Source organism: Panthera onca, chromosome B3, assembly GCF_046562875.1.
Source record: "Panthera onca isolate mPanOnc1 chromosome B3, mPanOnc1 haplotype 2, whole genome shotgun sequence".
Taxonomy (NCBI): Eukaryota; Metazoa; Chordata; class Mammalia; order Carnivora; family Felidae; genus Panthera; species Panthera onca.
In genome coordinates, this window is record NC_138344.1 from 66360693 (window position 1) to 66373975 (window position 13283).

Here is a 13283-nt window from a genome sequence, read left to right on the forward strand (position 1 = left end):
TCATCTCTCTCCCTAATTAGATCATGTTGATAAGCCTCCACATTGACTAGCTGAGGAAAGAGTCGAGTAACTTTGGAGGATGGGCTCATCCATAGCCTCTACCATGTCTATTTGCAAATTTATGGCATAAAAGTTATTAGGCCTGCCAAAATAGAGGACCATGAGACTAAAACCCAAGAGAATAATCATTATACAAGAATATAAGACCCAAAGGTAATCCATATATTGAAGTTAGCAGACATAAGCTTTAACGTCGACAAAGATGAATAGTTTTAAGAACTAAATAAAAGATGAAGAAATATAGATGAAATATGAAGAATTTTACTAGACACTTTAGAATATGTAAAATAAAATAAATGGACAGTTTAAATCTGAAATCACAATATCTGAAATCAAATAAATGGCTACATTTATCCACTTATTCAACACAGCAGAAGACAATTTGAAAACCAGAAGACAGCTTAATAGACAATATCCAAACTGAAACACAAAGATGATTGAGAATACAGAAATGAGCATAGCTATATGTAGAACAATTTCCAAAACTCTAGCCTATATGTGACTGGCGTTCCTTCAAAGGAGAAAGAACGAGGTTGGAGATGCATTTGAAGAGCTGACGGTGGAGAATACTCCCAAACAGGTAAAAGGTAATGACCCACAAATTCAACAAGCTCAGTGAATTCCAAGCAAAATAATACAATGCAAACAAGATTTAGGAACATTATAGTTAGACTGTTGACAACCAAAACCAAAGAGAAAAATTTTAAAAATATCCAGAGAAAAAAGACACAAAATAATAAGCTTATATTTGACACCTCAATATAAACTATGACAACTGAAAGGAAATTGAAGTTACCAAAAGAAGACAGTGTCAAATTATCCAGCAGTAGTGCAAATAAAATAAAAGGGAACAAACTAACCATCGATAAGTGAAAATAAAGTAGTGAAAATTAAGTTTATAAAGATCTGATTGTTAATGAAACATTTTCTCAAGAAAATGGAAGCTGAGAGATTTTTGTCACCAGCTGACCTTCTCTAAAACAAATATCCAAGTGTTCATCATCTGATGAATAGATAAAAAAGACATGGGGGGCGCCTGGGTGGCGCAGTCGGTTAAGCGTCCGACTTCAGCCAGGTCACGATCTCGCGGTCCGTGAGTTCGAGCCCCGCGTCAGGCTCTGGGCTGATGGCTCGGAGCCTGGAGCCTGTTTCCGATTCTGTGTCTCCCTCTCTCTCTGCCCCTCCTCCGTTCATGCTCTGTCTCTCTCTATCCCAAAAATAAATAAAAAACGTTGAAAAAAAAAAATTTAAAAAAAAATAAAAAAAAAGACATGGTATATACATACAATGAAGTATTAGCCATAAAAAAAAGAATGAAATCTTGCCACTTTCAGTGATCTGGATGGAGCTAGAGTGTATTAGGCTGAGTGAAATAAGTCAGGCAGATAAAGACAAATATATGATTTCTCTCATATGTGGAATTTAAGAAATGAAACAGATGAACATAAGGGAAGGGAAAGAAAAATAAGATAAAAACAGAGCGGGAAGCAAACCATAAGAGACTCTTAACTATAGAGAACACACTGAGGGTTGCTGGAGGTGATGGGCTAAGTGGGTGATGGGCATTAAAGAGGGCACTTGTTTTGATGAGCACTGGGTATTGTATGTAAGTGATGAATCACTGAATTCTATTCCTGAAACCAATATTGCACTGTATGTTAACTAGCTACAATTTAAATAACAATTTGAAAAGAAAACAAAGAACAACAACAACAAAACACAAAATGTCTCACAGGTAAACATAAAAATGCAAAAGAGGGAGATAAACTAAGGCATTCCAAAGTTCTAGCATTACTGGGGAAGAGATAAGAACAGTAATGTGTAGTAGTCTGTCCTAGGTCAAGGTTGTATACTGCAGTCTCTAACATCACAAAGGATAATAAAATAATGCATATCTAAGGAATTAATGGAGTGGGATAAATAATAGTTTTTTATTGATCCAAGGGAAGACAAAGGAAGAAGAAAAAGAGTAAACATGAAACCGGTAGGTCAAACAGAAAACAAATAGCAGGATAGTAGATGTAAATTTAAAAATACCAGTGATTACATTCCATACAAAGAATATCTATAAATCTTTAAGAAAGGGAAAACAGCCCAGTAGAAAAATAAGCAAAATATTTGACTAGCCACTCACAAAACAGGATTACCAAATGGCCAATAGATGTGAAAAGTTCTCAACTTTCTTAGTCACCATGGAAATGTAAATTACCTTGTGATATGATTACATATACTCTGGGATGGGTAAGATTAAACAGGTAATGTTAAGAATTGGTGACAATGTGGACAAATTCCAATTCTTATTCACTGCTTGTGGAAGGATAAATCGGCAAAAGCATATTGAAAAACTGGCAGTTCCTTCTAAAACTGCATCTACTAAATCACATTATCTAGTTAATAGGAATATAGTAATTCAGCAATTCCCCCATGTTTATGCTCAGTAGAAATGTATATGTAAGTTTACCTAAAGACATGATAATATTCAATATAGTATTGTTTATAACAACCCACATACTATAGAATGAATCAGTAAATTATAATGTGCTAGAGGTAGAGCCCCTCCGTAAGGAATGTGGTGGGGTCCTCAGAAAAAAGGAAGGCAACTTGGACTAATCAATTGTCATCCATGTATGCATAGCTCTGACACGACTCTGTAACTTGGACTGTGTCCAATCAGACTATATGTGTCACCATTATATAGCAGAGAAAGAAGTTGAAATTGCATAAAAGGCTACACCCTGCTGTGCTCAGGGCTTAGTTTTTTGGGTATGAACCCGTTGAGCCCGTGCCAACGTGACGAATAAAGTTGCTTCCTGGACAAAGAAAGCCTCATGTTCCATCTCTCTGTGAGAGAATCCTGCTATAATAGCATATTCATTGAGTGGAATAATATATAGTATTATAAATGAAAAATCAAACAAACCCCACAGCTACATGCAGTAGTAGGCATTGATCTCATAACCACCAAGCTGAGTGAAAAACAACCTGCCATGAAAGGGTACCGATTATATAACTGAATTTTTGTAAGGCTTAGAAACAAGCAAAATTAGTGCTACAAGAAGTCAGGATACTGGTTGTACTTGATAGGTGTGATGGGTATGGACTTGAAGGATTCATGAGACGGGCTTTTGGGATACTGGTAATGTCCTGTTGTCTAAACTTGTTGCTGGTTCCATAGGTATGTTCACTTGATGACCATTCCTTTGAGCTATGCATTGGAAGTACTTCCATGTTTCTGTGTATATGTTATAAAGAGTTGACTTACGAGTTATTAAGTATCTACTGAATGCATGGGACTGAGCTATGTGAGTCTCCCTCATGAATTGCTTTTATAGTATAAATACTCTGCTAATAATGGCCTATTGTTACATGCCCTGAAACATTGGAGAGTGGAAAAATAATAATGGTGATACAGTATTTGTATGTCGCTTTCCATGCCATGACAACTTACATATATTTCTCCTAACTTCACAACAATCCTGCTTTTAATAATATTACAAGAAAACAGTTTGTTTCTTCAGAGAGTTGAGTCATAAAAAAGACAAAACATTTCATAACAAAATCATAAACCATACCACCAAAACTTGTGTGATTAATCAAAAAGTTGAATCTGCTAAACCATGTAGCCCAGCATCTAAAAATTTGTGAATTGCATCTGTTTGCATGGCAGTTAAATAAGTCAATTGCTAAGTACTGCGGAAGTTACAAAAGAACCATATCCTGTGGTTTCATCCTTCAAGAATCAAATACTCCACTCAGGGACACAAGAGTTAAATCTTCAAAGCAATGAAAAGAACAAAGAAATGTAGTTTAAACTACTAAACTGTGTCAGGTGTTCCATGGATTGTCCAAAAATGAAAGATATAGATGTAGGATGGAGTGATTGGAGGGCATATTGGAGGAGGTGAGGCCAGAGCTGGACTGTAAGAAGGTGATTGACTAGCAAAGTTTCTTGGAGATCTAATTAACACATGTTGTGTTGGACAGTTGAAGATTACCTTTTTATAATAGTATGAATTGATATCAGGAATGGTTCTGATGCCATTATGATGTATCTGGTATGAATAATTCATGCATAGACTAATGGAGCCATACAATTGAACTGCAGGGGTGTTACAAATTAGAATTTATGTGCATTGACATAGCTGTGGTTAGAAGCTGGTATAGTGTTTGTCCCCCTCACTAGTGACTTTGCCTCACTCATACCAGGGCTAGTGTGTGTGTGTGTGTGTGTGTGTGTGTGCATGTGCACACACGTTTAGTTGTTAGGAAAACAAAATCAAGCTATGCACTGAATTCACAAAAAAAAATTCTCAAAATCATTTGTATAAAGAATCTTACAATGTATACCCATTGAAGGAAAATTGAAGGAAAAGGACAAAATCACTTGAGGTAGAGTTTTATGAGAATCTGTATCTTCTGCACATTATTTTTAACTTCTCTTAGAATTTTAGCTGAGAATATAATTTGGTTAACTTATCTTGAAAGACTAAGCTTTATTAGAACATTTCCTGGATTAGCCTACTGTTCATTTCATATTGCCATTGGATTTGTCTTTTTGGTTCTGAAATTATCAAAGCTAATGTATTAGTTTGCTGGGCCCTTCTGGTGGTGGTGGTGGTGGGGCAGACAGGGGTATAATTTAACCCATTACAACTGTTATGGTGTTTTGTAGTTTAGTTTCATTACCACAAAACACTGTAAATGCCGTGCTTTGCTCATGGGATGGATGTTGCCACTTGGAAGTAAAGGAAGTCATTTAGAATAATAAATTCACAAGGCAGAGCACTTAGGCATAAATAGCTATTATGTGCCTGGAAGAAGGACCAAATTCATATGTAGGTACTGTCAATGCTCACTCAAAGATTCAGTCTTAAAATTGAAGAGGAATTGAAAGTTTCAGTAATTCCCAAATGATGATCAACGGATTCATATTAATTCATGACAAGAGTTTTGCCATTTTGTGTCAAAATGAGATAAATAAAACTCATGCCATCTCTTGATTTAGATAGCTAAATTTGTGTCTGATAAAGTTAGGAAGGTTGTGTATTTTTGCAGACCACCCGGAGTTTTTGTATTACATCCCCTTATGTTTTCATTTAAAATATAATTTATTTTATGACATGATACTGGTTGTTGATTTTGGTTTGAAGGTCTTCACTCAGTATTACAAAAAAATAGTGAGCATCTTTTTTCCAATTTCCAGTGAATATATATATAATGTATTATATATAACATAATATATATAACATGTTATGTATATAATATATATAACAAATATATACCATATAATATATATAATATATATAACATAAATATATATAACATATAATATATATAATATAACATAAATATATATAACATATAATATATATAATATATAATATATATTCCTGGTCCATGAAATTTTTGTCCAAGCATTATTGACCTATTCAAATGACCCATCTGACTCTTGAATCCCCTGAACTATATGCCCACCATACCTACCTTAAACATCCCTAAAAAAAAAAAAGAAGAAAAAAGAAATTCCATCACTTGCAACATACTCCTTTCCATCTTCAGTTTTCTTAGAAAACTATTTTTAAGAATTTAGCTGAGATTTTCTTGAAAACTTATCTTTTTGTTTTTTACTTCTGAAATCATACTAAAGAAATATGCTCCCTATCCTAAACACAGCCCTTCGAATATATGAAGAAAAATACTATTTTCCCTGAGTCTTCTCTTTTTTTTTTTTTTTGACTTAACAACGTAATTTGCTTTGTTCTTCACACAACAATGTTGCAAGTCACTCAACTTTTTCTCTCCATGAAACCTGTTTTAGTTTGTCAGTAATGTTCAAACTCCTGACACCTGGATCTGAATTAAAGACTAAATTGATATAAATATCTAATTGAAGAGACTATCACTTCCCAGTCTCTAGATACTATGTTGTGGTACCATTTACTATCTTATTAGCTCTTTTGTCAACTGCAACTCATCTCAAAATTTTCAATTTAATGAGTTCTTGCAATTTTTTCTGCCTTTGGCGTACTGTTTTGTTCCAGAAAACTAGAAGGTATCATACAAAGAAATGACAACTAAAAATTCGCTTGTCGGCAGTTTACGTTAGGCAAATTACAGAGCCTTTTTAAAAAGAAAAGATAAAACCAAATTCTTTCCTCAGTGTCCAGGGCCTCCTGGATGGCCATCTCCTTGTTAAAATCAGTTCTTGGTAAGGAAAATAAAATTGGATGGTAGTTAAAGAGAATTCTTCCACGGGCCTCCTCATTTTAGCCAAGTTCAGAGCCATAAACCAAAGCAAGGGTCAGCATACTACAGCCCAGGGGCCAAATCCACCTTGTCTGCCTGTTTTAACAAATAAACATTTATTGAAACCCAGCCACACTCATTCATTTTATATTGTCTGTGGCTACTTTTGCATTACAATGGCTGAGTTGAGTAGTTGCTACAGAGGCTGTATTACCCACAAAGCCTAAAATATTTATTATCTGGCCCTTTTAAGAAAAATTTTGTCGATCCCTGAGGCTGCATGAGCATTTTTGCTATGGAAGTTTTAGAATAATAAACAGGTCAGATGAGTTGAAGCAAAGCATTACACAAGGTGAGAGAAGGTTTCATAGACACCTAAAATTAGAGCCAGTTCTCAGTCCACCCAGCAAGAGGTCAGTATGGGTTGGGAGAAGAAATGAACAGCACTGACCTAATTATTGTGGATTTGACATTTGCTTCAGAAGAGATCTGTTCCATATGGTAAAACTAAAAAAAATTAGATGTCAGCGCTGAGTTGCTGAAGAGGAGGCTGGACTGTGTGTAGATAGTGTCACTTATGACATGAATTACATTAAAGTTCTTTCTGTCACCATGCTCAAGCCCCCTTCAATTTGGAAAGAAGATGGACCAAATAATCCTATGTTTCACCATGTAGTGCTCACCAAAGAGGAGATTTTTAAGTGCTGACGGAACAGATCCAAAAAGAAGTCATATTAACATTCATACAAACTGCACTGCTTTGGGCGGTACAGAACTAGCGTCTGAAGAGACCACCATTCGTGATGAAGTCAGCTTTATCAACTACGTAGCAATAGGATGCGGATCACATATAGATGTAATTTATATCTGAGTGGTGGTTTTTAAAAAGATCCTTTTCTATTATAACAGTTTGGACTCTTTTCTATCTGAAAAACAAATAAGAAGTCAACATATTCTTCATTTCTTTCCATGAAATGCATCCCAGCCTCCACAAAGGAAATGCAACAACAACAAAAAAAAAAAAAAAAAAAAAAAAGAAGAAAAGAAAAAAAAAACTATGCTTTGAAATGATGTTAAAAATATCTTTGTGGGAATTGACAATTTATTAACAAACAAGTAGACAAATGAAACTCTACCTCTGCAGTGGAAGGAATTAGCATTGAAGACCATAAGCTAAAGAATGACCTCGGCAAAATTATTTTCCATGCTTCATCTTCTTCCCTCCATTTTTATAGTTACCTCTGCCTTCCCCTCCCTAGGAATTTAGTACACTGTGCTGCCCGGGATGGTCGAGGGTGTCTACAGTCTTGCTCATTAGACTTGATCTCTTTAGTGATTCTGGATACTTCCTCTTCATCAGAACTTGGTCCTATATGCCATTCTCTCAGGGCCTCTGAAGGATGTCGCATCCTGCCTAGGAGACCACAGAAGCTAATGATCACATGTGGCACCAACTTAAGGAGAAAAGTAGAAACTCCAGTTCCTATGGAATACACAATACCTACATTATATGACGTTCCTTGACTAAAGAGGTTACTGATCTACAGTGCCTTGCTAAGCCATACTGGTACCTGAGGCTAAAAACAAAATATGTGCTTCATACCTATGCATCAAAATATCTTTCCACAATTTTAAACAAGTGGAAAAGTTAATAAAAACCCTACAGTTTAAAAAAATTTATATGTATGAGGCACCTGGGAGGCTCAGTCGGTTGAGCATCCGACTTCGGTTCAGGTCATGATCTCACGGTTTGTGGGTTCGAGCCCCGCGTCGGGCTCTCTGCTGACAGCTCAGAGCCTGGAGCCTGCTTCAGATTCTGTGTGTCTCTCTCTCTGCTCCTCCCCTGTTCATGCTGTCTCGCTCTGTCTCAAAAATAAATGTAAACATTTAAAAAAATTTAAAAAAATTATATGTAGAACTCTGTGTTGTGCAATCTCTTTACACACTGATAAGCCTTGTAAACCTGCCTTGAGGAAAACATCCTGATGTGATCAGGAACCGGACTGATTAGAAATAACTGTTTTCTTTGCACAGTAATGCATAAAACAAACCATGCTAAATTAAATTCTCAACTCTCATGCAAATTCAAATTTTTTCTTTTTCTTTTTTTTTTCCCTACTGCTTCCTCAGGTCAGGCTAGACACAGTTTAGCTTTGAACTACATTTCAGCTCACCTTTCCACACTTTGTTCCCAATACCCTATGATGTCATTGGCTTCTCCAGGATTTGAAATTGGGGAGAGAGAAATCAGAGACTGAAGGTGTTTTGCTTGATTGGCACAGTTGGTTATCTAGCAGTGGTACCCTTTGAGTTTCATTGAGTTTCATTCTTTCTTTCAGGAGTCTTTTGTGGATCTTTTTGGAGCATCACACACACACACACACACACACACACACTGCACACAATTTTGCACATATCTCTAGACTTCTCACTGAGTTTTTCCAGCACAGGTACTGTATCCTTTGCTGGCTGCTTATGACTTGGTACCTAACTTGTGAAAGTCCACTCACACAAATTTATCTTTTGAGTTCACTTTGTCCTGCTGATGTTTCTCTCAGGCAGCATCCAGGAAAACCCAAGTCTTCTCTGAGGACACATATTACCACAGGAATCATCCGTTGTCACACTTCATCAAACTGCAGATACGAGATACAGGCTTTTCCTGGGGTAGGTGAGGCCTAGGAGTCACCAAGTCAGCTTTCTCCATCTGTGAATGCCTATGAAGTCCCAGCATGCCATTTTAGATGGAAGAGTACTGAGATTTCGTAACTCTGGAGTTTTAACCAAACTTAGATAAGAGGCAAGCTCTCATTGTAATATTCTTTATAGCTATGTAGCTAGTTTTTAAAATAGATTTTGGGCAGGAATCTTTTGTTGATATTCTCCTGAATACTTCTTTTTTATATTAAATATAATTTATTGTCAAATTGGTTTCCATATAACACCCAATGCGCATCCCAACAGGTGCCCTCCTCAATTCCCATCACCCACTTCCCCTCCCTTCCCACCCCCCACCAACCCTCAGTTTGTTCTTAGTATTTAAGAGTCTCTTATGGTTTGCCTCCCTCCGTCTCTGTAACTTTTTTCCCCTCCTTCCCCTCCCCCATGGTCTTCTGTTAAGATTTTCAGGATCCACACAGGAGTGAAAACATATGGTATCTGTCTTTCCCTGCCTGACTTATTTCACTTAGCATAATACCCTCCAGCTCCATCCACGTTGCTGCAAATGGCCAGATTTCATTCTTTCTCCTTGCCAAGTAGTATTCCGTTGTATATATATAAACCACAACTTGTTTATCCATTCATCATTTGATGAACATTTAGGCTCTTTCCACAATTTGGCTATTGTTGAGAGTGCTGCTCTAAACATTGGGGTACAAGTGCCCTTATGCATCAACACTCCTGTATCCCTTGGGTAAATTCCTAGCAGTGCATTTGCTGGGTCATAGGGTAGATCTATTTTTAATTTTTTGAGGAACCTCCACACTGTTTTCCAGAGCGGCTGCACCAGTTTGCATTCCCACCAACAGTGCAAGAGGGTTCCCGTTTCTCCACATCCTCGCCAGCAACTATAGTTCATTTTAGCCACTCTGACCGGCCTGAGGTGGTATCTCAGTGTGGTTTTGTTTTGCTGAATACTTCTTTTTATTAACCCACCGGCCTCTGCTTATTTCAAGGCCAGTCCTGGTAGTGACCTGTGTGAGCTAAATATGAGTCAGAAGAGTGTATGTTAAACATGTGCTATGGGAAATTAAAAAGAAATTAGAGTTCTTGTCCTTGACTTATTTAATTTCAAATACATGTGGCAGAGCTGTCACAAATAGGTTCTCAGTAGCACAACTGAGAGACATACATACAACCGTTGGTAGCTCACCTCTAAAACATATTCTTTGGTTGAAAGGGGGGAAATGAAGACAACAGAGAGTCAGAAAGTTTGAGAAGATCTAAAAGACTTCTTGAAAGAATATGGTCCAACTTGCAATATGCATTGTTAGCCTACTTTGTACCAGGGAGATAGTATTAAATTCTGGATTTATGTAATACAAAGATCCCATAAGGAGTTTATAATTGGATAGAAGATATGAGATATGTAATAAATATAATGAAAAGATATTATAACTTTAACATTAATTTAGATGCTGCATTTTTCCAAACATAGCTTGCTTCATCCTCAAAAAAAAAATTGACTAGAGCAGATCATTAACACTAGATTTTAGACTCTGAACTTGAAGTTACTTCCTTCTTTTGAAAAGGGAGGTGGAGTTGGGGCAGAGGCTTCTGACCACTGAACTCAATCAAATGGTTTTTCCTAAGGCTTCTGAAAGCTACTTGGGGCAAAGTGTTCCTTCATAGATTTCACAAATGCTTTAATCAAAAGTGCAAAACATTCATGCCTAATTTTAAGTGCTCCCCTTATAACTGCTTTCTATTTCTTTCTTTCCCTCTTCCAAAATCCAGCTCTAATGTATCCATTTTTACGTGTGGTTGTAATTCTGGTTTCCCTCCATGCATGTTATTCAACAGTATAAGTTCAGTGCAGTGAGTCAGTTTTATGACTCGACAAATGTTACCCTGAGAGATAGGTAACATTCCATGATTTTATAGTTGATATCTATCTATCTATCTATCTATCTATCTATCTATCTATATATATATATAGTTCTATTTTCTAGTCCTATTATTGCTTAAGGGGGTGATCAGGCAGCAGATAAGATTGGGTCAGCAAATTTCCAAATGTAAGAACTGCTCTTTTTTTAAAAAAAAAAAAATCTCGATTTTTTTGACATGTTTTTTATTATTTTTTTTTTAACTTATGATCTGGCTTTATGATGTGGTACAAACTTACAGTTCCAGGAGTTTTGCTGGAATTATGTTCAAAATCTTTAAAGTGGCCTACCAGTTCTTGAGTAAAAGAGCTACTTCTTTTGTGGTAGCAAAAGACTGTCAAGGGTAAAAGCCTCAAAAATAAGCCTTGAAGAGCAGTCATTCTCTTGCCTCAGAGTCTTCCGTTAGGTAGAGTTCAAGGATTCTTAACAAAATGCCAAGAAGACTCGAAGAGAGCATATGGCAGGAGAGCAATGAGGTACGGTTGGAGGTGGTGTAAGCTAAGTTGGGGTTAAGCTGTGTCAGCACTCAAAGACATGTGGGTGTTTCGTCTTCATCCTGTAGGCAGTAAGATGACTTCAAAGAATTCCCGGTGATGGTATGGTGTGATTAAATCTGTGGCTGACTGCAGTGTGGGAGAAAGATTTGAAAAGTGAAAAGTTAGAGGCAAACGAGGGTTAAGAGGCTGTTATAACGATCGTGGTCATGTATGACAGACACATTGTTTAGTGGAAGGTTACTCTGAATTATTACCATTGATAATTAGCCTAGAATTGCTTAAAAAATACCATGAAGTTTCACTGATAATTATTAGGTCAAGTGTATTTAGGGACATCAGAGAAGTTTTGTCACTGGCTGTGAGCTAATATTCAATGATAATTCAGACATGAGTCAAAGATTTTGGTGTAAAATCTGAAGAATTTTGCTGCCAGCCAACCTCTCCCTTTGTCCTGCCCTTGGCCTCCAAATTCCACAGTCAGAGAAGTCTAGGCAATGAGAAAGTCAGAGTTAGGAAATTTTAGAGTTTAAAATATTTAACTATTAGTGTTTCACCTGAAATCCAGTAAGTTTCACAGCAGAGTTTTTCTTTCTAAGGCATATTCATGGTTTCAAGGTTAGGAGTAAGACAAATCTGAAAACTTGGATGATGTGAATCGAGTGTGTTATTGATAGATGAACAGTGTTTAAGTGGTTAGAAGGCCTATTGGGGCATATATTCCTTTCTACTTTAGTTATTTAGAAGATAATGATGTACTTTTATTCAGGTGTATGCAATGATCACCCAGAGGAATATTAAGAGAAACATGATTCAGAGAATGATAGAACAACTTGTTGGAACAGACAAGAGATACGGCTTTGATATCACAAAGATCATGGATCTAGATAAAGCACTTAAATAATAATGAAGGCTTTAGATTCTCTTGTTGAATGATTCAGTTAAGCACTATAAAGTCCCAGGATATTCTGGCTTTTACCACCTGAAGTTAGTAGAAATGGAATTAGAAAGATCTCAGCTTTGTATTTATACTTAAAATCAGTGAAATTCTATCTTTTAAGAATAAAGAGATTTAGATTCAAGTGTTTAGACGGTCTGGAAGTATGTGTGTGTGTGTTTGTGTGTGTGTGAAATGTTAGCTTTTAGTTGGCAAAATACTGATCTTTGATGAGGGAAACCAAAATTGTTTCAAATTATATGTCACAGACCTCAATTGCTCTGCAGAACTATTTTCCAGTTTGGTGAGTTGTTTTATTCCTTGATTCCTGTTTATGCTTTTCCAATCCAGCAAGGGAAAATGAAATGGATCCTACTCAGCCAGAACTCTGTCCTTAAGTCTTATGAACTCGGTGGCCTGTTAACCGTGCTCCGGCACAAAACAAACCAGTCTTTCTATTGGAAAATTTCTAAGCAGGCTTCATCTCAACTCCGCTCTATTAAGGGGACCCACAAGCATTTTCAAGGAGCATGGATTTTATGACTGCAGCTTGAATGCAGCTGTGTCTTTTCCAATCTAGGGCCAAGAGACAAAATGCAACATGAGATTTTTAAACATTCCAAGGCCCATCTGCCATGTAACCCACTTATCTTTGTGGCTGCAAGTTCTTTATTGATCCAAAATGGTAAAGAAAAAAAAAAAAGGCAACAAAGGGGTAAAATGTAGGGGGAGAGAAAAGCCATAAATCCATTCTTTTGTTGTTCTTCCAACAGCATCTGTGAGCAATTGTCACAATTACTAGTCAAACTGTATTTGACTTGTTGCCAACATGAATTTTCCAAAAACCCAATGTAAACAAACTCTGCAAGTACTTCCTCATTTGCCAAGCCAGTAATTATTTACTTTGTTTGGGCCTAGCATTAATGTCAGTTCAGCTTT